At 42.9% G+C, this 26786-nt stretch overlaps 1 protein-coding gene across 6 annotated transcripts in view; it reads left to right on the forward strand.

Annotated features, from left to right (window-relative positions):
- The window catches only part of LOC126319460 (calcium-binding protein E63-1), a 575661-nt gene that overhangs the window by 543178 nt on the left and 5697 nt on the right, over window positions 1-26786 (forward strand). The window lies entirely within an intron of this gene.

Genomic DNA, 26786 nt, shown 5'->3' on the forward strand with positions numbered 1-26786 from the left:
GTTCTCATGCAAAATTTTTGGCATATTTTTTAAGGTGCGTAGTAAGGTAGAATGAGGCAGCCTGTATCCGACATTTCACTCAGCATATTGTCGTTTTTGTGCTCCGATATGAGCATTTTTCCGCCTCTTCCCTTCTCATGTCTGCAAAGCGGAGCATGTCGCTCGTATGAAGATAGCTTTATGGCTTGGTAAAAATTTTGATAATTTATTTATGTGAAATCGAAATAACGCAAAACTAATTTTACGGTACATTACAGACCGGATTTTACGTGCACAGAAATTTTGTATGTGCTTCAGTGCTACAAAATGGGATTCCCAGAACCCTTCTGATGATAACGTGTACGCTTTACTCCATATTTCTCCGAGCTACGTCACTTTATAAATTACGAGGGCTCTCCAGAAAGTAAGCTCCGATTGATCGCGAAATGGAAACCACAGTGAAAATCAGAAATGTTTTATTTGTAACAGTTAGCTACACCTTCCAGCTACTTCTCTGACTTAGACATTTGTCGTAGCGTTGTACCAGCTTTCCAATACCCTCATAATAGAAGACAGTCGCCAGTGCTTTCTGCCAATTCTTCGCGCTGGCCTACAGCTCGTCAGCAGAGATGAAACTCATAGGGAGAAAATTACGGTCTGTATTGCGGGTAATCAAAGATTTCGGAAAGAAAACGATGCAGGAGCATCTTCATTCCACCTGCAGAATGCGACTGAGAATTCTCTTTCAGAAGAAACCGCACGACAGTTATGTAATATTGGCTGCATAGCTTCAGGCGAAATTTCTTAGCAGGCCCTCGGACTTGGCGGGAGACACTACTTTCTAGACCACTTAACGCGCTCACTGTGAGCTCACAAATGAGAAGAGCGACTTGATGCTATCTCTAGGGTCATACTAAAGACACTGCCCAACACATCTGTGCAAAGCTTTATCGGATTTTCATAGTCGTTTCCATTTCGCGACCGTTCGGAACTCACTTCCTGGACACCCCTTGTATATTTTCGTCTCACACCGTATTTTACGTGCATCCCCTTACGTGTACAAGCAGGGTAACTTTGAACCTCTGTATCTCGGGAACGGATAAAGATCTCAGTAAAATTTTCGAGTTATTTCAAGATCGGGATCTTGGAAATATATCATAAAAAGTTCAGCCATTTGCCGTGCATAGCCGTCTTGGAATCCGTAGCGCTAGTTTTTTAGTTTTCTGAGGAAACGCCTCTGCACTAATTGTGCCTCCGAAAGCACCTTAAGGCCTGCCGTAGACGGCAACAGATGCACAAAGAACCAACCAATTTATCCCATTTGCCTAAGCAGGAGGAAGAGTGGGATATTCTTCGCTTGACCCAACACTGTAGGATAGTGACACGAGACGTTCCTTCTGTTGGATATACAAACGGTTCCTAGCCGAAGGGCTGTCCATAACACTTATCCGTAGCTTCCTATTACCAACTTAACCCGAGTTATGAGCCCAGGAAGAATCCTGTTTTCATGCGCGGCCTTTTGGAACATATTGGGTAGTTCACGCTTCCACAAGCGTACCGATGTAACGTATTGCACGCAAAAAGGCGGAAAGGCTCATTGCTATCCTACTACAGAGTCGGCTACCAGTAATTAGAAGCAACAACAACCTTAAAATGTCTTGTAGTAAGTTTCCAAAATGAGCGAAACATTGAACCATTGAAAACAAAGACCGTAGCAGGAAAGAAAATTTCAGACCGAGATTCTTTGAAGGAATCATAAGGAAATGTAACTCTCCCACGAAGGAGAACCGTCGTTGAACTGACTCTTGGATACTGCTCGTCAGTATGTGATCCTTGACAGGTAGGATTGATAGGGAAGACAGGAAGAGTGGTGCATATCGGCGCAGATACGTATTAACGGTCAGCCAGTCACTCGCTCCATGTTGCAGGTCGCCTATCTAATGGCTTTCAGGGGCAATAAAAACTTCATTTTCAGTATTACGTGTAACTATTGGCCGAATTTAAAAATCTGGAATATTGTCACATTCTACTCATTAAGAGACGTAACCTTACACTAAAGGCTTAACACAGTAGGTCAAGTATTGTGTCTTGAGGGAGCTTAACTCATGGCGCGCGTCTTACCCAGACTACATTCATCCAGTACTTGGGATTGACAGCGCTTAGCGACTTCCGACACACTTTACATATAATTTCAAACTTTTCTGAATTTTTTTCTCGTTGGCACTATCACAAAACAACGAAAGGAAGGAAAGTTATCACTCATTACATTTTCACTGTCTGTGCACTAAAACTTCAGTATCTCTAATGATGTTTTTATGTATTACTTCTTTGTCACTACGTGTACTCGCAACACACTTTGCAGACAGTGTCTGCATACATACGTGTATCAGCAAATTATATAATTCTACGAAAAGTAATCCAGGAAATACGACGTCATAAGCATTGAGATGCATGAAAAACAAGCTTTCTTTATTCAAGCTGTTTTGCACTTTGGCGATTCGACTCTTTGAAGAATCTGGGTTATGATTAACTGTCTGTTTATAAAATTCAGTACAGTCACGGATTTATGTTCGTAAAGCTCCTGTGTCTGACGACGCAAGAAGAACTTAATTCTGGTTTTGAAGTTGAAATCCAGAGATCCTACATTCTAAGAAGAGTGAGGGGTGAGCATTACTTTCTTCCATACAAATTTCACGAATTGACCATGGACGGAAAATTAAAAGAAATTCGTGAGGATACGAAAGATAACCCCGCACCATTTGCGAACTGAACTGGATAGGAGGGGAGGGTGACTACATTTGTATCTCAAGCAATCTTCGTCACATGCTTCAAGTTGTCTTGTCGAGGATATATGTAGACGTAGACGTATGTGAGTTTCATAAATTCGACAATTACTTGCAACGTAGCGTGAGAACTTCGCTAACCCACTAGAGTTCTCAAATTTTTGGAAACAGGACGTTTCTTACATAATTTCATGCATCAAGAGAATGTAAAATAACATTGCGTTCTTGTTGGAACTCACGTCAAATAGTGAATAAATAAAAATATTCAAACTGTTGCTGCATCTTAAAAGGAGTCTCCTTCGCCACTGTTACCCATACTGCGGTCGAAGACATCATAGATGTCTGCATCTATGTACACAACCTGACAAAAACAAGTATTGTATGAGTGGAATTTTTTGTGAGACGATTTTTTGGAAATCAGTGTTAGTGGATTTTATGATTATGAAAAGTTTCTTCGGTCCTAGCAGTGGGATGTTTAGACTGGGTAGATATTTTTATTAATTTCAGAGGCTGAGGATTCAGGACTTAGAAATTTGTTGTCTGGGCATAACAGGGCAAAGGAATAGTTGATGGTGGAGCATTTTGAGAAAGGATAGTCGTGGAATCCATATACTTACTATCATCGGATTTGTTTTCTGATACCTTTTATTCTGGGATACGAGTTGTACGAATACCGAGTGTTTGGATTTTCTGGATGGAGCGGGATGGGGAGGCTGTTTCTGGGAAAGTGGGAGAGTTGGTTGACTACGAGATTACTTATAGAGAGCGACCTCGTTTTTATGAAAGATGCTGTGGCGGATGGTGTCAGTGCTGTTGCAGGTGAAGCTGCTGGAGTGGTTCTGCGTCTCGGTAGTTGCGTTGCTGCTAGCGGTGCAGAAGCTGCTGATTCAAAGGAAAAATACTGGGGTGTAATGGCGGAAGTATTGAAGGTAGGCACTGAAGGGGCAGGTGGAAATCGTGGCTGGCGGGAAAGATTACCGTGGTTGGGTCAGCTGACTGGTATGTGTATGTGATGATCGTGAAAGTCCTTTCTATTTTTTGGTGGTGGTACACGTATTCACGAAAGATCGCAGACAATATAAGTGGTGATGATGTGCGGTGAGTGCCACAGTAGGAGCAACCGACAGGTAACGCGGATGGCTGTCGTGGTCGGTGCAAAAACAGCAGGAAAGTCGGCGTATTTCTCCGAACGTCGGTCTCGATAATGGCCTCAGCTGGGCGCGGGAGAGGGTCCACAAGCTTCTTGTGGTATGCCACATCCAATTGAAGCCATCAGTTGACGACAGAATCCCATAGATCCACCACAATCATGGGTGTTTTGTATCACCCGCTTTTCCAACCAGTCCTCATAAATTTCTGTGCGATTAAGCGGGCCAGCCGGGGTACGGTACAGTGCCTGAGTTTTTGTCAAACCAGCAATACGTAGGTTCAGTCCTGGGAACACGGATGTTGTCATCTTGGAAAGCAGGAGAGTCCACAACATATGATAATGAAGATACAGAAGAAAGGGGAACAGCTGGTCTCCGAGAACAATGGATAGACACGCTGGTTTATGTTCACGGTCACCTGAACGAATGCGCTCAAATCATGGCACGAAAACACCCCCAAAAGCACGACAGAAACACCTTTGCTCCGAGCACTTCCTCCACACGCTGGAGGTTAGTCACCTCGTTTCGGCTGTCGGTGGACCAGATGTCTTGCCTCAGCTGAAAAGAACCAAAATCCGGACTCATCGTTCCACACTGCATGTCTCCACTCGACTACTGTCTAAAATCTGTGTCTGGCGCGTTGAAGACGTGCAGTTTTAAGTGCCACTGTGCGCAGGTGCCCGACTCCAGATGCTCATTGCGTGCTGTTCCTTCCCTTCACAATGTTCGCTAAGTAAACGGCATGTGGTGGGCATGAATTCACTGAAACCAATAATTCTGTCGGCTGTGAAACTGATTATCATTGAAAGGCGGTCCCTGTCGGTTAGCACCTTTTCAGAGCCACTGTTCTTCTGCCGTATTACGTGATCGAGAGTAGCAGATCAGTCCTTGTAGACACACTAACAAATCTGTCAAGATCATTAACGGTGTAGGCACTGGCGCGTGCGGTCATGACGATATTTCCATTCCGCCATTCTGTCTCGTCTTCTCTTTGACAAACCTCATCGTGTTGATTGCATGCATTGGAATGGCTCAGATACACCATTTCACTGACTTAGGTCAGCGGTGGAGGGTAACATGACCTCCTGGTACCAATTCTGCACCAAAAGCGCTCCAAAGCAACTTTTTTTTTCGGCCATTCTTACAAAGGTCAGAGGCGTATTTTTCCAGCAGAAAACGCCCGTCTACGAATTTGACACCTTACTCAACATGTTGTGCAAGACACTGATCAACAGAATCACCAGATCTTCGCTCCCTTGAACACGTGTGGGACGCGATGGGACTGAGAGTGATACAACAAATTGACTTGTGGTAACATGCGAAGGAGGTGTGTAAAATTATGTCTCGTGGTGTTATATCAAGTTTTAAATGCCGTCGACGACGAGGTCAGTAGAGACAGAGCGCAAGTTTGTTTGATATTCGTATTGCGTCACGAGAATTTCGAATTTGCTAGTGTAGTACAGAGGATTGCAAAACGGGGGTTAAACGGGCCTGGTAAATTTCTGCCCAGGTCGATATCATCGAGTTATTCGACTTCAGGGCACTGCACGTAGGGATGTGTACTCGTGCACAAGGTAAGCTGCTTGCTGCGACTCACTGGTGGATGAAAGAACAATCTGCACTTGCCCAGGATTGTAAAATACTCGTGCGGGCTCTTTTCGAGTGGTCGTCGAACGCATGGGCCGCAGACAGGTCTGCGTGTCCGGCAGGCGTGTTAATAATAAACTGGCCATTACAGTCATGCGAGTGCATTACAAAGACGCTGATCTTTTTCACGGGCAGCGAGCGGAATAAAGATTGCTCATCAAGAAACTACTGGCAGATCTCCAGGAGCAGTTTTTCGGCGAGCCTAAAAATATTTTCTGACTGCCCACCTGCTGATTCACCTCTCAGCGACGGTATGTTAATTAGAACACGTACAAAGTGTGGTCTATAAATAATGCTCTTCCTCTTTTCTGGGGTAATAACTGTGTAATTCAATGAGCATCACAGACGGTATAGTCATTTGGACAGAACGTTAAAGAAGACTGGGAACGTGCCAGCCATACTGCTGAGGAGTTTACATCTGCATTTATAAGCCACGAGCCGGCAGAAACTGTTTTCCTCTATGTATCCCACTGACTGACGCTACAAAGGAGAAACGGCTACTCGTAGGCAACTGTACTCGCGTTTGCAGCTTTAATAAGCTCATCTGATACAAGTCAGACACTCCCCTAAAAAAGTACATTGTCTACACCTGCATCAGTACCCCTCGCGAATGAGGCATGGGACGAATGATTGTCGGTAAGCCTCTGTATTGGCTCAATTTCTCAAATTTCTCCATCGTGGTAATTTCGCGAGGTGTATGCGGGAGGAAGCAACATCGTTTCCTCTTAAGCTCATTGAGTGCTGTAGAAATGGTACCAGGTGGCAATACGACCCTCCGCCGCTGAGGTTGAGTGATGGCGGTGACGCAGTTAGGACAGTAGATGCCAGTCTGTGAAATCGGTGCCGTAAAGCCGGTGGGCGTTGAGAAGCGGCACTGTGCCAGAGCGAGATGTCATGTTTGGACGTGTCCACGACCTCTCCGTAATCAATCTGTTGGTGCATCATCGCGGAGTGTCCAACATGTCTACAGGAAATAGCGTTAACACCATCTGGCACGATGCAGAACAGACGGCGTTGGTACAGTAGTCGTAAAAAGATTGTAATTTAGAGACATTAGTTTCATACCTTGTCAGTGACTACCATATCGACTCATTTTCAATGTTTAATACCACACGAAAGCATTCAAACGGTTGCAAAGCTGAGAAAACCCCTAGGCCAACCTTAACAATCATGTAAAATGCATCAGGCGAGACAGATTTCATTGTGTGATTGAAAGATATTATTGTTTTATGTCACACACTGCGGGAAATTTCTGAAAAACAGTCCAACTCGTTTAGAGTAAGGAAGGTACTGTACGAGAAGTCGAAGTCTTCTGCGATAGGGAAAACACAACTAGAGGCGAAAGGAGGAGGAGGTTTGATGACTACAATCGAGCTGGGAGAGAAGCTCACTTCAGCATTATGTTTCTATTGATACTATACACTGTAGAACAGTCGAGATAGAAGATCTCTCTGCACTATGAAACTTTGTAGAAGTGAAAGGTGCAAAGAACTAACTGTAGGTAGCGTAAATGACAGCTTACTTGAAATTGTTCATGCATTTTTTTTGCAATAATGAAATTTTATTTCGCTACATAATCTCTCTTGGAGACAGTGTACTTATAGACTGGACTGATGGAAGCGACAGAGAAGGCGAAACAAGGGCGGACAGTTTCGTCAGGGGATCGTTTAGTGGGTGTGAGAGCGTTACGGAGGAGCTCAACAAACTCCAGTGACAGAGGCGTTGAGCACCACAGGGAGGTTCGCTGTTGGACATTTGAGAGGGAACTATCCGGTAGAAGTCGGACGGCATTACTTCCACCCACGTACATCCCGCGAAATGACCACGATGAACAACTTCGAGCCGGCCGCTATGACCGAGTGGGTCTAGCCGCTTCAGTCTAGAACCGCGCGACCGCTACGGTCGCAAGTTCGAATCCTGCCTCGGGCGTCGATGTGTGTGATGTCCTTAGGTTAGGTTTAAGTAGTTCTAAGTTCTAGGGTACTGATGACCTCAGATGTTAAGTCCCATAATGCTCAGAGCCATTTGAACCATTTGAAAAACTTCCAGAAATCAGAGCTAATGCAAAGGCTTGCCAACAGTCATTCTTCCCACGTGCCATTCGCGAGTGGAACAGGAGAAGGTGGCCAATTAGTGATACCAGAAGTACCTTCCGCCACACACCGTCAGGTAATTTGCAGAGTATTGATGTAAATGTGGATATCTGGTCCAGCAAGACAACATTTTTCTTATTCATTCAAAAAGGAAGTTCGTTTCCAGCTATATGTAACACAGTGAACATAATTCTTCCTTCAACTACACTCTTTTCTCCTCCTAGTCCTTTTGTTCGTGTTAGTATATGAAAAATTTTCGTATTGTGTCAGATCTGGGACTCGTATTGAATAAGTGTAAAGTGCGCGTTGTCTTTCGGTATCACAGCAGGTATGGGTATTGCCCTGTAACAAGATCGGGACACTGCTCATTGTGGTGATCATCATATAAATTGTCCTTATTTTTGCCCCTCCTGCTTCAACTCGCTGTTTAAACAGACGAATAACGTTGTTAAGTAAGAGACAGTCACTGTGTCACACTTTCCCGAGTACTCAATCGGGATGGCTTTCCTTAAGTCCCAAGTCACAGTCGCTGTCATTCATCTCACCACAAAACGTTCCTCCTTTTTTCTCGCCAACCCACTATTTTCGCTGCGGTTTTGTCCGCAGGTTACAAATGCAGATCGAAGTTTGGTCTGCAGGTACGCAATGATGCTGAACCACCTTCGGATTATGCTTCAGCTTTTCCAAATAGTATTCTGAAATCTTCTTCTGCGATAAGTTTTTTGATCTTGAATTGACAACTGCGGAACCTCTTACACATTCGGATTCTTCGTCAGCAGAGCTCCAACTGTTCTTATGAGATTCCTAGCGTTTCAACAATCTCACGAAGCTTAATCAACGGTCTTCTATAAAGGTACGATGAATATTATGGGCCATTTCTTCAGGAGGACCCCACGGAACTTACAAACTCTATATCGCTCGTACTGCCGCGTTTCAATAATTTGTCATGTGCTTGTACAGTCTCAATCAACTTCCTACAACATACTTTCAAATGATTCCTATATCCACTTTTTGAATAGAAAATGGTTTATTAGTCCGCATTATTCAACTTGGCCCATTTCTACGAAACGTGTTACGCCAATCAGCTGAGATAGTCTCTAACAAACAGCGGCTCGGAGGCATTGTTTGGTAGTTTGACCAAAACTGGTACACTTATCATGGTTGTCAACTGTAAAGGCGTTAAAAGTCCCATTATTTCATTCAGATTTACCAGACTTATCGAATAAACGTTGTAAATTACGGCATGAGTAGCTTATTTAACGGTGAAAAACGACTAACTGATTTTTGTTATGTTAACATTGGTTTCTGAGTTTGTAATGAACCAATATTAGTGGAGCAAAACGCAATCTGTTTGCTTTTTACCGTAAAATGTGAAGTTGTTCTAGCAACAAGTGACAAAAGTATCCATTAAAATGGAGAGATGTTACCCAAAACAGGCAAAGAAAGAAATTGGAAAACAAGCCAATCAGAAATCAGCCAAGTCATCCATAACTCGTGTATCTGGTAATTAAGATCGAGTATAGAGGGAAAGACTGAAGTGGACAACCAAGACTGAAGGATTTACGAGCAGCATAGACGTTGGACGACACTGGCTTAACATTTCAGTGGGTTTGTTCAGCTGGAGCGGTTAGAATGGTCAGGGGCAAAATTGTAGACCGCAGTCATGTTCATCGACAGAGTAATGAATGAAGACACAAAGAAAAGTGCTGAAATGAGTATAAAACAACGTGTCCGTTGAGTATATGCAAGGACTCCAAAAATGAATGAAAACACCGCTGCCGGGTGCTGAAACTTTGTTTTAATTTACCACACCACCTGTTTCACGGCTTACAGCCGCATCTTCAGGTGCAACAAAAATTATTGCATTAATCCATCATACGTTATAGTCAAGATATAAGATACGTAGTTTGTTCCAAAATAAAATAACGCGCGTTCAGGAAATTTTGACGGGCGCTATCTGTCCAAAGCGTGAAAAACGGGATTTAAAAAATGGCAATGAACAGGAAATACTCTATCTCAAACACAAGGTGTAGGAAAGGTCACGATGCCGTGTGTGAACATGTAGTCCTGAAACTGCATGTTGTTAGATGCAGCATCACCTCTAACAGTGCATAACAGAGAAAATCGTAGAAAAACACTAACGTGATAAACGACGAGCGAGTTGTTCTCAAAATAGAGTTTATTTTTGGACGGGGAGCTCTATGGCTGACCTTGTCACAGTAAAATGCAGAGGAAGTACCGTACTTCAAACCCACCACGTTCGTGCAAATAGCCTGGCAGTATCGTGTACCACATCAATCTGGTCACATCACGATTCGATTACCGATAGTCTCAATTATAGTCTGAGCTTCGCCGTCGGCAACCAACAGAATAGGAAGGCTGTATTGAGCTGTCTGGGACAACACCCAAACACGCGAGTGGAATGTGCTAGTGCCTGGGTTCGGTTCCGCATTTAGCCATGCTGATGCCGTTCTTGAATTAGCTTCTTAGACTCGTTACCAGCGATGCTGGAGGATTAGTTCCCGAGAACAGGCAGCTAAGGAGTCGTACACGGTTACACACTTCGTGACATTGCTTCGTCTCGTCGTCGGAGATGTGTCTCGCGAACCCGTTGCAGAATCCACGCGCTACTGGAGACGTGCGGCGCGCGAGGCAAACTTACGCGGCGTCCTGCAGTGCCAGTTAGCTATATAGGGCGTCCGACAATTCACGTTACACACTTCTAGGACTCGTGGAGGACACTGAGTACATAGCATTTTGAATAGGAACCCATTTCCGCAAACGGAATGCGTCCGTTGTGCGACAGTTTCAATTCAGATGATTAACTCACCGGCTTCTGCCTGAGAAATTGAATTACGTGTGACGCAGTACAATTGTTAGATAAGAATTCTAAAGGCAAGGTAACGAAACATACATTTATTAAAGAAGCATGCGTATATCAGTTAAGCACATTTATGTATATTACCATTTAAACATTACGCGTTTCTTTATTCCAGAACAAAAAAATATCCCAGAATAAATTTATCTACACGTTTCGTTTCTATATAGTGGTAAACAGGTCTCAAAGTTCAATTTCTTAGCAAAAAATTATAATGGCAGAAACTAAAAAATGCTTCTGTCAATTTTAAAATTTTTGATTCAGACGTCTTTTGTGAATACAATCTGTGATAACCAACAACAAAAATTTTTGTTGAACGATTGGATTTACCCACTTCATTCAGCATGCCAAGTTACATTAAGACACTAATTTTCAGCCCCCTGTCATTTTTTTTACGATCGTGTAGAAATTTCAGCGGTACCTCCCCTTAATGAGCTCTACGCTCGTAAAAAATACTGTATGATATATTCCCATGCTTCTGTGGGTTAGGATGCGACTTGCGATTTGTAAATGGGTATAAATGTGTTTCATTCCCAAGTGATGTGGCTACAAGAGTCCTGTATACAGGGGCAGGATGTTACAGGCACAGTGGCGCAGTGCGTCGCTGTTCTAATGTTGTTGTTACCTGTCCTTATATTCCTCCCAGCACCAGATGTTCACTTGTAGATCGGCAGGGGGCTACTTCCCTGCACTTCTGCGATACGTACCCTGCTGTTCTGTTATTACTGCCTCCCATACAGGGCTACTGGCTAGAGTGGCTGGAGCAACTCTCCAGTGCTAGACTAATAGCGGAAATATCCCCTCCACATCTAGCAGTTACTGACGAAACTAGATGGCGCTACGGTCTATTGAAATAAACAATATACCATATTGCATGTAAAATAAAGACTTTTGTCCATCGTATCCAGCAGTTTAGCGCACGCTGAGTCCCTTTCCTGCCAATTTCTAGACAGGAGAGGGAAGGGGAGGGGAGAGAATAGGAAAGGAGAGGAGAGAAGATGAGATGGTGAGTGGGGGGGGGGGGGGGGGTGAGGGAGCACCAACAGCACCCTCTGGTGGTGGCGCTGTGAAATACGTCACTTGGTCTCCAAACCTCAAGTTAGAGACAGATATTTGATATTCCCACCAATAAATTTCACCCGCCATTTTCTGACTTTCTCCTCAACATTTCAATTTCCCACCCTTTCCAGAGGAGGTGGAGGGAGAATGTGCATGATCTTATTAATTAATTTGCATAATTGATTTGATACCAAAATTGGGTTGGTACCTCCACTGCCTCATTACTGTGGGTACTTTCTAAAGCAAGTCTGAATAAACCATTTGCACACACTGAGCCTTTTCTTGAACTGTTGTCATTATGACTGACTCACAACAACTTGAAACACTCAAAACAAAACTTTTTGAGCATGTCTCTCACATAAGACAAACATTGTGTAAACTCTACTGTTTGTAAAAAGTGGAACACTCAGAAGCACTAGTCCACAACACGCCACAATTAGAGGACATATGGAACAGCAGAACCACAATAATTGATTTAAATGGCAAGCAGGTGGCGTGCACATACCCCCAATGGCGCCCTCTTTTGTGTCACCAGACAGGTCAGTGTTAGGCAATGCTCGGTCGCTGGGGAGCTGTCACATGATGTGGAAACGTGTAACTAAAATTCGCTATCATCGCCAGTGTCATAGGGTGGAATATCGGCCTGTGAGTGCATTTGAATGGGGAAGAATAATTGGTCTCCAGAAGGCGGGTTTGTTGTTCCGTGACAATGAGCTCTTACGGGGCACTCTGCTCCAACAGTGACGTGTGTGTGGAGCCGGTGGCCAGAAGAGAGCCGTACACAGCACCGACTGGTTACTCATTGTGGCCACAGCGCAAGATGAGCGCCACCTTGTCCGCTTGGCGGTAATGGACAGAACGGACAGCTTCGTCAACGGCGTTGGAGCGACATTATAGCAGTGCAACGGGCGCGCACATATCTGCGTCGACAGTTAGACGCCATTTTCTGCAAACTGCTCTAGTGGCACGCATTGCATTGCGTAGGCTTCCGTTGACCGCAACCTAACAACGCCGCAAACAGCAATGGCCTTGTGAACGCCGACACTTGCAGACAGTATTGTTAAGCGGCATATCGGATAAATGACAAGAGTGATTGTTTGGAGCACCGTTGCCTATAAAACGCAATGTCACCCCCAACATGTTGATGGCAGTCTGAAGAGCTACACCACGGAGGTTTTACAGTCCAAGGCACCGCCCCTCCGGCAGGCCACTCCTCGTGCCATATTTCAGCGGGACAATGCTCGGTCGCATGTGGCGAGCAAATTGCAAGCCTTCTTCGAAGAACGATGCTACCACTGCTTACCTGGCCTGCCCATTCGCCTGACATGTTACCCGCCAAACGTGTCTGGTGGTATGTGGTCGATCAAAAGCTTGTTCATTCAGTCCTCCTGCAGCCACTCTTGATGCTCTGCGGACGCACCAACAAGCATAGTCCTCAGTACCAGATTCAGGCGCTGTTTCATTCCATGACGCGATGTCTAGTGGATCTGACTGCAGCAGTTGGTAGCGCTACTCCATACTGAAATCCCACAGTCACAATGCATGTACACGTCTGTAATGCTAATCGTCTGCGTAGTTTCATGTCCCCAATCAGTGGAATAAATTTCATTTTTATCACATCTCTCGGTCTTGGTCCAAACAGTAGAGTATCTTACTTAGTTTGGGTGCTATAACACAACCTTAGTTTACTTTTTGAGACGCCAAGTACATGTACATAGCCTGTAAACCACGGCGAAGTGCATGACAGAGAGTACTTAGCATCGTACCACAATATGTTGGGGTTTCTTCACCTTCCAGCCTTTTATGAAGTGCAGGAGCAATGACTACTTAAATGCCTCTGTGTGTGCTTTATGATCCCGAGAGCGATATGTAGGGGGCTGTAAAATATCCCCGCATTTTTCACCTCTTAGGCTTACTGGTCCTTGAAACTTGAAAAGCGGGTTTTAACGGCATAATTGACATCCATCGTCAAGGTTCTGCCAGCTCAGGTTTTTCAACATTTAGTTCACTCTCTCCTGTGACTCAGACAGATCTGTGACCATTCCTTCTGCCCTTCTTTGTATACGTACGATATCCCCTACAGACCTATTTGGTATTGGTCACGCACACCTTAACAGAACTCCAAGATGAGATGTACAAGTCGTTTATAAACACTCTCCTTTCTAGATTAACTAGATTCTCCCAGTGTCCCGCCAGTGGAACAAAGTTTGCCGCCTTCCTTAACTACAACTTAGTCTATGCGTTACATTTTATATTGCTACAAATAATTACCTTCGGGTTTTTGTATAGTTAACTGATTCCATCTGTAACTCACTGATGTCGTAGAGTCACAGGATACAACGAGTTTTCGTCACATTTCGAACATTTAAGACAAGTTCCCAATCTTTGCACTACTTTGAATCCTCATCAAGATCTGAGTAAACATTTGTGCATATTTTCGTCACGTAGGACTTCGTTGTAGATAGTTGTATCATTTGCAAAAAGTTTGAGGTTACTGTTAATATTTTCTGCTAGGTCATTACTACACGACAAGAACAATAAGGCTCTCAACACACTTTCCTGGACACGTCTAAAGTTACTTATACGTCGTTTTGTCTCTCCAAGCCATCAGAACTGTTCGCATTTTCTCTACCGAGAAATACTGAATACTGTCGCAGACTTCGTTTGACATCCCACTTGATCATACTACTTCTTCTCTCTAAATACAGAGTGAGTCAAGAGGAAGGATACATGCTTTGAGGGGTGATAGTATTAGTGATTCTCAAAAAAAAAATCATATGAACATATACCCTGTTCTTAAAAGTTTCCGAGGAAACTAGTGGAAACAATGGGGAACAGAACAAATGTATGGAATGTGCAGGAGCTCCGTCATTCTGAAAGCACACACGATTGCCAAATGAATATCCTCCAAGCATTCTGGTAATACATTTTGAAGAAAAACAAGGTACCGTAATCAGTTACGACAGTTAACTAAAACAACGACGAGATACTCATCGGTAATATCGCACCACACGTTCACTGAGAAACGTCGCTGAAAATTTGTTTCCACAGTAACATGCACATTTTGATCTAACCACACATTACAGTTGCACATGTTGTTGATGCCGTTGCGGGTAAACATTCCGTGGTCCGCCGTTGTTTTTGGCAGCTGTACAGCAATCTCTAGTGTGGTTCCCAGCTCTCATGGATGTAGATGGTAGTCATGCCGAGCAACCTTGGTAACTTGGAACGTAAACATGGTACGCAATTAACAAAGGTTACCGTCTCGTGTGGAAAGTAAAATGCCTTCCTTTCAATGTTTTATTCGCTATTTCTCCCCCGTGAACCCTTACACATGTTTCCACAACGGTTCATTGTCCTACCAAAAATGGTTCAGATGGCTCTGATCACTATGGAACTTAACTTCTGAGTTTTGTGACGGCTCCCAAACCCAAGGTCCTCGGTGGTACTTTTGGGGCAGCCACCACAAATTGTATAAAGTGTGGGTAGTGATCAGGATGTAGCTATGTCTGTTGGCCGAAAAAAATAATTAATGACAAGAATTGCACCAGCTAGAATGAAGAGATAACTTATTTTTATTTCTGACGAAATGTGCACCATCAATACAAGTCCGAGTAATATCCAAGAGTACTGAGCCTAGTCGAATACAATAGCAAATATGACACTGCAATGGCTCCGCTATAAACTCCACGAAAGGCTGGCAATAGACAATCGACAACAGACTGTCCGTCTCGGGGCGAGCGCTCCTCCTTATATGCAAAAGGCAGAGGGCCCTGCGGACCCGAGCTCAGCCGTGGCGCGACCTCTTCCGTCGGCGGTAGCGCCCCGAGACGCCGACGGCCGCGACAGGAACTGTGGCCGGCGATGTCACGGTCAGGGCGCGCGTGCGCCAGTTGGCTGGTTGGTTGGTTGGGTCCGTGGATACAACACTAAGGTCATCAGTCCCCTAGAACTTAGAACTACTTAAACCTAACTAACCTAAGGACATCACACACATCCATGCCCGAGGGAGGATTCGAACCTGCGACCGTAGCGGTCGCGCCGTTCCAGATTGTAGCGCCTACAACCGCTCGGCCACTGTTGATGGAGACACCTCTCAAGTAACGAAAATTTAATTATAACCACCGTGTACACGCAGTCTCCTTATGTACATGTTATAAGTTAATGTCCCCTGCTACCTTTTTCTGCCTATGTATGACTGTTAGTCTAAAGAACTACTGCAGGAATTTTGATAACATTTTCGATAATAGAGACATTACTTCACGAGGAACGTGCAAAGTTGACTGAGCTATCGAATTTCAGTCCTAAGCCGCTTTTTTTTCTGTACGTGAATGTTACGATCAGGAACTGGTGTTGGGATGGACTGACGCTACAGCCGAGCCAAGAAGTGAGGCGCTGCCGAAGCGCCACGCCTTTGATCCACGGCTCGCATTGTTAGAGGGTCGAGGTCAGGCACTCCGCTTACGCCTGTAGGCCCCGTAGTACGCCGGCAAGTGGTCCCTGCTGCTTAAATCGTGTAATCTATATGAAACTAATGACATTCATTTACCGGTAGCTAACGCGGTTCTTTGATTTTAAGTCATAACCCTATGCAGGGCCACGCAAACAAAATTACCGGGAGAGAAGAGCGCGAACTGGGTATTGCTTGACATGGTTTTGGAATCCTTGCTGAATGGCATGGAGACGCTTATTATGTATGAATTCAGAATATGCACTAGGGTTAACAACAGACGACGGCTGTGGACTGAGGATGACACGGCGACCGGTCGGTACCGTTGGCCCTTCACTGCCTGTTCGGGCGGAGGCTTTTTTTTTTTTTTTCTTCAACAACAGATGAATGCCAAACGCTAAAAGTTAACATACCGTCTCTAAATGGATCCTTGTAATTTCTGGAGAAATCTTCATGGAGATAAAACAGGGTAGTAGTTCACAACTACATAATTCGAATGATACACCGAAATGAAAACACTTCAAATTTCCGCAAACAGAATGCAGATTAATTGATCCTTGTCATGTCCATCACTTCCCTGAAACACTAGATCCAGCTAGCTAATGGCGACATCGTCTTATGTAAGGCCAATGCCTGCAATTTATGTGCTCGCTCACAAGGTCACAAAAATCACATACAAAGAACCAGTGAAACCGATCAGAATTCAACACCCACACATTGGAACGCACCTGTAAACCCTTATGTGCTTTCTCTACTGCAAGAGTAAGTTTGTTGCATCACTAAATAAAGCACACGACTTGCTTTCTAGAGTTCTGAGCTACCCTCAAAATTGTTTCAACATTCAGAACTTTCAGGTTGCAGCCAGCCTGGCCTCAGGGGATGAATGATCGGCTTTTGACTCAAAGTATGTAGTCTCATCGGTATCCTTCTTCCACCAGTAACACTTCTCTGGAAAAAGTGTCAGATGGTAGTGGGGCTGGCTGGGGCAAAGCAACCTTTTGTGTGTGTGTGTGTGTGTGTGTGTGTGTGTGTGTGTGTGTGTGTATGCAAGCATGTGAAAGCATGCTCTTATTTATGTACCTGTCAACTTATCAGTGCCTCAGTTCTGTAACGTATATTTACCTTAAGACACAGGAATTGTCAATCTCAGCATCACTGTTCTACAAAGGCCTTCCCGCTATTGCCATGTTATCATGTGGCATCATGTATCGATACCAACCCACTGGCGTCAAATCAATGCAATTTGAGTTTCCATGAGAGGCTGATAGCAGTCATGTGGGGTCCAGCAGACCCGATGAAGCATGCCCAATGAGCCACACCCTAGGGGCTCGGTACCATGAGAACCATGAACGCCTTGGTATACGTAGAACGGTAAGTGGCAGTGACACAGTCCACTCATGCATGGAGCCACTTTGCAATGGGAGACAATGAAAATGCCACCTAGTTGCAACACTGACATCAACGTTTGTGGTTCAGTACTGCCACTGGAATGGTCTATTCCAGCTTGAACTCCGATGGCACATACATCTTGCATCCTCATATGTTAGCTCTCTTGTGACAGTATTGTTGTTCCGTGTGTCAACAAACAATGCGGTATGTGCATGATGTGTCTATATAGACTGCCTGTGTGATGATGAGGTAGTTTCATGGCCAGCAAGATCCCCAGATCAGTCCCCGATAAATGTGAGGGGCCAGTTAGGGTATCAACCCCTTCCCAGGGCCAGTTTTGAGAATATCTGACTCTAGCTATAACAGCTGTGGGCCAACTTGCCTCAGGAGATGGTACATGGCTTTATGACACCCTTCCCAACAAATTGAGTGCATGGATCCAGACCAGAGGAGGTGTAATATTATTCTGATAAATAAATAAAATAGAAAGAAACTTCCACATGGAAAAAATATATTAAAAACAAAGATTCCAAGACTTACAAAGCGGGAAAGCGCCGGTAGATAGGCACAATAAATAAAACACACAAACACACACACAGAATTTCTAGTTTCGCAACCGACGGTTGCTTCTTCAGGAAAGAGGGAAGGAGAGGGAAAGACGAAAGGATGTGGGTTTTAAGGGAGAGGGTAAGGAGTCATTCCAATCCCGGGAGCTGAAAGACTTCCCTTAGGGGGAAAAAAGGATAGGTGTACACTCGCACACACACACATATCCACCCGCACATACACAGACACAAGCAGACATTTGTAAAGGCCTGATAAATTCTGATAAATAGGAGTATGCTGTCAAGTTATTTGTAAATTTGGCTTGATTTTGAAATAAGATCGCATAACCCCTTAAACTCATGAAATTTCATTTTGTTTCTCCCTACTCTTGTAAATGTTTCAGTGTTTTGTCAGGCAGTGTATATCCATAACTAACTTACCTTACTTTCCATCATGAAGGAAAAGCTTCAAGGATGTGGAATGAATCATGTTAAACAAAGGAAAGCATCTATTAGAACATTTACAATTAACTATGGTAAATTGCTGTGAATTATTTGGGTTTACTGAGGCTAAATTTAATATGGTGAAATTATAAGGGAAGCTGTTGGTTTCTTTGTACATACGTTTCCATTTTAATAAGAAAAAGTAATAAAAAAACAAGATCTGCTTCTTCTTCACTTTTATTGAAAAGTTGCTGTTTGTTTTCTGTTTCAAGTTGAGCATCTAACAGAGATCTTCTCTTAATAGAAATTGGTATTTTCATGCACCAAACAGGATCCTTTACCCCCAAACTTAGGCAATTTGTAGAAAGATTGATTAATATGGTACATTTTAAATTTACAGGGTTTCTTGAATTAATATAATAATTCAACCTTGAACCCTAGAAAAGGAAATATGGTGTACATAGGAATTATTTCTCTGTCTTGTATTATGTTTATGTAAATCACCTGACTAATGAAAGAGAGTTCCTGTATTAGCAACAACTGTTATTAAGGAATGAAACTATTGAAATGTGAGTTTATGGTTCCCAGGATCTGTGAAGAATCATCTACAAGATGTCTGGGTAGCTTGCTTCTTCTAAATGAATGTTTTCTTTACTTTAGCTACATTCCTCACAAGACAACAAGGAGTGAAGATATGCAATGTAATTTAGCACTGTATTCTTGAGCTAAGCGAAATGGGAGATCAACTTATCCATAAACTGACTCCATTTTAGCTTTTTATACCCAATGACTCTAAGAAATTTTATGTGCATTGCTTCATTTAGTGTATAACCATTGACTGTCTCTTGCTGGCACCAGGGGGCCACTTTTATTTCTTTCATGTTGCATAATGTGAGAATGAGATCGTATTTGACCCAGACTTAAGTGTAAGCTATTCAGCTATAATCTGTGATGCATTTATTCTGGTGAAGGATCTGCCTTTGATTAGTACGAGCATGTCAAATTTCTTTGATTAGTACGAGCATGTCAAATTTTTAGACGCTGCATCTTACATTTTTATGTGTTTTTTAATGGTTATAACCCAGTTATCATGAGGTGAAAATGAGAAATAAACACCCATAAATATGATTTTGTTGCACCTTTTTTCATAGTTAGCATGTTTTGTAGAACTTTTTTCTTCTTCCACATCTTTGATCCTTTCATGACAGATTTTATTTAAACTATTTTTTACAGTCATTGGTGAATGCTATAGTTTTGGCATAAATGAGTCTCATCATAGACATATATTCAAAAGTTTGTTTATGAAAACCAGTTGAGACAGAGACATCTTTGAATATGAGGTAGGTTGTTATGTTGAAGAGCTATTATGAAATTTTGTGTTATTTTAACTTTCCTTTGGGCTGATCAATCTGATATATCCGAAATTGTCTGTCATTTATTTCTCAACCATTGATAGCAATGATACCTTCCCACCAGTAACTTCACTTTTCCATTGTTGTATACTTAGGTGTCAGAGCAACTGCTCTGTTGTCGAGATTTGTGCCAATTGCTCAGTTTGTTATACTACTCCCATTCCCAATTCCTCCGAACAATACATTTATTTGGTTATCACCATAACGTTATAAACAGTACAAAGGTACTTTAGAATGTACAAGGTGTGATTGAAAAGGTGGTGGTAATTACATGCTACTGTAATGCATCTCCTTCAAAGTAGTCACCTAACTGAACACACTGACTCCAACAGTGTTTCCACTTTTGGAAACATTCCTGGAAATGTTTTTCCTGAAGTGTGTCAAGGACGTTCTCCGTATTTGTCTGGATGTCTTCAGTCGAGTCAAATTGCTTCCTTTTCAGTGAAAATTTCAGTTTAGGTAACATGTAGGAGTCAGCAGGGGCCAAATCAGAGGAATATGGTGGTTGTGGAAGCACAGGAATTTTCAATTTCATCAAAAATTTAATGATGGAGAAGGCACAATGAGCTGGAGCATTGTCATGGTGTAGCACCCAACTCCTGTCTTTCCACAATGCACGCCTTTTCTTCCGCACCTTTTCGCACAAACGCTCAAGGACACAATTTTAGTATTCCTATAAATTCATGATACACAATACTGGTAGAATCAAAAAAGTCACCAACATTGTCTTCACCTACAACAAACTTTGACGTGCTGTTTTCAGTCATGGTGAACCTGGAGTCTTCCACTGCGAAGACAGCATTTTGGTTTTAAGATCGTATCCATATACCCACAATTTGTCACCTGTAATTACCCTATTTAACAAATATGGGTCATCTTTAGTCTGATTAATCAGTCCTTGGCACACTTCAAGTCGGTATTGTCTCTGGTAGCTTTTCATCACTTTTGGAATGAATTTTGCGGATGCTCGACACATGTTCAGATCTTCAGTTAAAATTGACTGAACTGCATAGAAACTTAAATTAAGTTCATCAGCCATCTCCCTAATTGTAAGTCCATGAGCAGAGCATACTAAATCATTCGTTTTTGAGGTGGAAGGACAGCCAGACCGTGGTCCATCTTCAAATGATTCGTGACCATTTTTAAATCTGTTGAACCAGACAAAAACATCTGATTGGCGCATACAATTATCTCGAAAAGCTGTTTTTAATAGTCTGTAAGTCTCAGAGGTTGATTTTTTGGTTTTAAAACAGAAGTTCAAATAAACTCATTGGTTCATTGTTAAGACCATTTTCACACAGACAGAATTTGGCAACAAGCCCTAACAGACCTGCACTCAGCCAGCTACCACAATGAAATGAATAAAGGAAATGCAGTTTCCTGTCAGAGGGCATTCAAGGACAAGGCAATGACTCACTCCCCACCCACCGTGTACCTGGCTGCGAAACCAGTAAGCAGTAGCAGATCCATTCTTAAAACTTTCCAATCACACTTTGTAAAACACATTTTTTTTTTCCTGGAATGTGTAATCACATATGATGGGTGTCTGAATATCAAGCATCAAATTGATGTACTGCGCACAATTGACTTAGGATGCATATGACTGGCTGGCTTTGGTAACACCACCTGATCAAAGGTATCGGGACTCCTGTTGGTGGACATTGTTATGTCATGTGTCTGCCCTTTACTTCCTGTATGATGGCTTGAACTCTGTTGGGGAGGCGTCTGAATGTCTGTGGAGGAATGACACCCAGTTCTTCCTCAAGTGACAAATCCAGAGAAGGTAGTGATATTGAGTGTTGGGGGCTGGAGTAAAGATGTTCTAACTTATTCAAGAGATGTTCCATTGGGTTCAGGTATGGACTGATGGAGCACTTTAGAAGTGACTAGTGGTTCCACCTGCTGATCTCATGATTTTTTACAACCACCCACTGAAATGCAATGCTCAACAGTTCCTGCTTGTCACTATATGAAGTCTGCTTGGTCTTGGTTTATCTGTCGTTGTTTGTGCATTTTTACACTTCATAATCACATCGCCAGTAGTCACCCTGGGTGGCTTTAGAAGGATTGAAATGTGTCTGATGGATGTGTTGCTCAGACGACTTCCAGCAAGCAGCACAAGTATAAAGTCACTGAATTCTCTGGACCGACCCCTTCTGCTGCTGCTGCCTTTCTGCTGCCAACACAATTTTTTAGTTATTTTTTTAATGTTTCATTCCCTTTCCCTTGTGTGGAGGGGCTGGGCTGCTTGAAAGCATCTTGTTGTTCTTTTGAGGCATTTGGGTTGTGTTATGCTGTTCGCATCTTTATTAGTATTTTTGTTGTGTTGGGTTTCTATGTCTCCCAACTGGGAATTTATTGAGAGGGTGTTGTTGGGGAACTCAATACTCCCTGCCTCCCTTCATACTGGCAGGCATGATATCTTGTGGCAATTGCACATTACATAGCCATGTCCAGATACTTTTGATCAGACAATGTAATCTCCTCAACCCAAAACATTTTGAATAAATCCAAATGTTGTAGTTTGTGGAGGATAATATTGAAATTAATATGGATTTTGAAGACATAGTAGAAACAGGCTGTGATGATGAAGTTCAGCAGGAAGATTCAGAAAGAGGAAGATGACAGTAAAGATGATTAGGAAGTACTTGACAATAACAACCATTACTACATTTTTTGGAAGGCACAAAGAGACAAAATGGAATAAAGTTCCACCATCACAGAGAGTACAGATCAGGGCCGCAATATTATCTGAAAGTTATCTAGACCTACAGGTCCAGTGAGAATCATGAAAACCCCTTTGGAATGCTGGAATTTCGTCAGAGATGACTTCATTTTGTTCACACAGCTTTGCATACAAATCAATATTTGAGAATGTTAAAAGTTTTATTTCATCATGAGAAAGACATAAAACCAACAGATGTTATGGGACTGAAAGCCTTCACTAGTCTCTTATGTTTAGCTGATGTTAACAGCAGTAACACGTAAAGCTTAGAGGACTACTTGATAGAAGAGTCAAGAACAAAAACTCTATCTTTTGTTGATGATGAAGAAGAAAAAAAAACTTGAGAATTGCCTACCAGTAAGGAAGAGCTGTCCACAGTTAGCTTTTTGGATTCAAGGAAGCCTGTATTCTACTTTCCTATGTTCTCAAAAAAGTTAAATGAGTTACCCTGGAATCAAGCTTGCATAAGAATAATTCAGTAGACTCTGATACAGGAGATACACGCAAGACATACATTGTAACATATTACACTCCTGGAAATTGAAATAAGAACACCGTGAATTCATTGTCCCAGGAATCACATGATCACACTGACAGAACCACAGGCACATAGACACAGGCAACAGAGCATGCACAATGTCGGCACTAGTACAGTGTATATCCACCTTTCGCAGCAATGCAGGCTGCTATTCTCCCATGGAGACGATCGTAGAGTTGCTGGATGTAGTCCTGTGGAACGGCTTGCCATGCCATTTCCACCTGGCGCCTCAGTTGGACCAGCGTTCGTGCTGGACGTGCAGACCACGTGAGACGACGCTCATCCAGTCCCAAGCATGCTCAATGGGGGACAGATCCGGAGATCTTGCTGCCCAGTGTAGTTGACTTACACCTTCTAGAGCACGTTGGGTGGCACGGGATACATGCGGACATGCATTGTTCTGTTGGAACAACAAGTTCCCTCGCCGGTCTAGGAATGGTAGAACGATGGGTTCGATGACGGTTTGGATGTACCGTCTACTATTCAGTGTCCCCTCGACGATCACCAGAGGTGTACGGCCAGTGTAGGAGATCGCTCCCCACACCATGATGCCGGGTGTTGGCCCTGTGTGCCTCGGTCGTATGCAGTCCTGATTGTGGTGCTCACCTGCACGGCACCAAACACGCATACGACCATCATTGGCACCAAGGCAGAAGTGACTCTCATCGCTGAAGACGACACGTCTCCATTCGTCCCTCCATTCATGCCTGTCGCGACACCACTGGAGGCGGGCTCCACGATGTTGGGGCGTGAGCGGAAGACGGCCTAACGGTGTGCGGCACCGTAGCCCAGCTTCATGGAGACGGTTGCGAATGGTCCTCGCCGATACCCCAGGAGCAACAGTGTCCCTCATTTGCTGGGAAGTGGCGGTGCGGTCCCCTACGGCACTGCGTAGGATCCTACGGTCTTGGCGTGCATCCGTGCATCGCTGCGGTCCGGTCCCAGGTCGACGGGCACGTGCACCTTCCGCCGACCACTGGCGACAATATCGATGTACTGTGGAGACCTCACGCCCCACGTGTTGAGCAATTCGGCGGTACGTCCACCCGGCCTCCCGCATGCCCACTATACGCCCTCGCTCAAAGTCCGTCAACTGCACATACGGTTTACGTCCACACTGTCGCGGCATGCTACCAGTGTTAAAGACTGCGATGGAGCTCCGTATGCCACGGCAAACTAGCTGACACTGACGGCGGCGGTGCAAAAATGCTGCTCAGCTAGCGCCATTCGACGGCCAACACCGCAGTTCCTGGTGTGTCCGCTGTGCTGTGCGTGTGATCATTGCTTGTACAGCCCTCTCGCAGTGTCTGGAGCAAGTATGGTGGGTCTGACACACCGGTGGCAATGTGTTCTTTTTTCCATTTCCAGGAGTGTATAATGGCACCAACTGTGGAGCTGCCATTATGGATACGTTGACCACTTCATACAATGTTGCAAGAAATTTGTGCCATTGGTCCGTGGTTACATTTTATCCAATGATCAATACGAGTGAAATCAGTGCACAAGTAATTTATATTAGCAACAATGAAAACTGTATAAGAAGAAAAGGGTTCCTGAACCATCCATCTCATGTGCTGCTTTTGCCTCATTTGGTCCAAACATGTTTGGACACCTCAGGAATTCATATGGATTTTCAGTGGAGTTTAAAAGTGTTGTCGGACACTGTGTGAAGAAAAAGCAGAAGGCAAAAGCAGAAATAAAGGAGACAAAACTGGGGACAAAAGAAAAATGTGTAATATCAACACGGTAAAGACTGACAAAATATTGTTGCAGAATGAAACAAAAGCCAAGCCGTTCCATTAACACTGATACTTTTTGCCCTGATTGTGATAAAATTCATAGTTTGTTACCACTGACCAACAGTGATGAGAAACAATTGAATGATTAATGTCATCGTTGTACTCTTTTGTCTTTCCGTAAAGATACTTAAGAATAAGCAATTTGATCAATTGGGTACACCAAGCGCTAAGTTTTTGTGGAGAACACCACACCTGACAGAAGGTTAATCACTGGTAATGAACTGCAAATGTCAGTGATATTTCATTGACGGACTCTCATGCTTCATTTACACTTTTCTTAGTACAATATTGTAAAGCACTAACTTATCCTTCAAGTTGCTTTGCAGTTGAGTACCTTTACTCTTGATTATATCCTTAAAGTAATGGATACCATGTCTTCAGACACTTTGAATAGCCTACTTCTCATGCCATTGATGTTAGAACTAATTTTTAGTTTCTTCTGTCTGAAATCATAATACATATGAGATGATTATAATTAAACTTTCAGACCACTGTAAAAATGACACCACTGGTCAGGATGACATCAAATTGCAATGAAATATTATCAGAGAATGGGGAAAATGTAGGACAGAAGAAAAATAACTAGTTAGAAAATGTACCAATAGATAGCACTGTAATCATCATAATTTAATAGTGGTCAACTACAAAAGATAAATGAATCATATAGCAGTGCAAAAGGTGTACATTTGACATTAAACAAACTGTACTAATCAGTGTGCATAGGTGTACAGGTGTGATACTGTTAGTTACATAAGCCCATCCATCACAGCAAGGTCATATCACATCAGATGGGAAAAATCAGTTTTTAATTGTCCTGAAGCCAAAAACTGTATAAAAAGCATCACTCTCATTGGTTTTTAACTATTCTGAGGTGGCAGTCATCAGACCAATACCTTAAATGTCTGGAACTTCTGCAGAGTGACGTGTGCAATCATCATTATAGACCGATCCTGCTGTGAGACAGTCATGGGGAATGTTGTAGACGCGAAAGGAGTCAAAGCCATGTACCCAGTGTGTTTATAAGAGCTTTAATAGGTCGTGCATATGACAGGTGTTTTCATTTACATATTCTCACACATACAGTGCCATCTTTTGATCAATTTTCACACTATTTTTTTTCTTCTGCCACACGTTTTCCCCCTTCTCCGATAATATTACATTGTAATTTGACATCATTCTGACCAGAGGTGTTATTTCTACACTGCTCTAACAGTTTAACTTTAATTATAATCACCCTGTACATATCAAGGATCTGAAGCCTTATTGGATGCACTGTTATGCATCTGCAACCTTGAAAGATTGTCTCCTAGTCACTTTCCTCCTCTTCTAACTCATGTTTAATCTCAGAAAGTGAGGAAAGATATTTCTAAATATTATTATCTTTCTAGTGATTTATTTTTATTGGAAAATTTATGGTTTATACACCAGCTTTTGATCCAACAGAAGTGGAAAATATATCTTAATATTTTTTGCAGAAATATTTGTACACTTCATATATAGTGCAGAAAAAAATCATAATTTGGTAATGTGGATCACTATTGTCACATTATGAATAAAAAAAGGTTTGCTACATCTATGTTCAGATTCTGCAAACCACTATGAAGTGCGTGGCATGGAGTACTTGTCACTGTACCACATGCTATGGTTTCTTCCCATTCCAATCACATTTCAGGAGTTTCGTTATCTGTTGATGTGGTTGTGCAACTGCATTTTGAGAGACACTGTTTGACTTTGGTGTCAGCAACTGTCCTTGTGGTCAGACAAATCATTTAAAATTTGCCTGACAGAAATGTCTAGATTCTATTTCATTTTGCAAATAAATTGTGAATTAATATGCACGCAGTGACAATGGCTCTGGTAGAAACTTTTGTTATAAGAATAAGATTATGTAATTGTG

The sequence above is a fragment of the Schistocerca gregaria genome, chromosome 1 (genome assembly GCF_023897955.1).
Source record: "Schistocerca gregaria isolate iqSchGreg1 chromosome 1, iqSchGreg1.2, whole genome shotgun sequence".
NCBI lineage: Eukaryota > Metazoa > Arthropoda > Insecta > Orthoptera > Acrididae > Schistocerca > Schistocerca gregaria.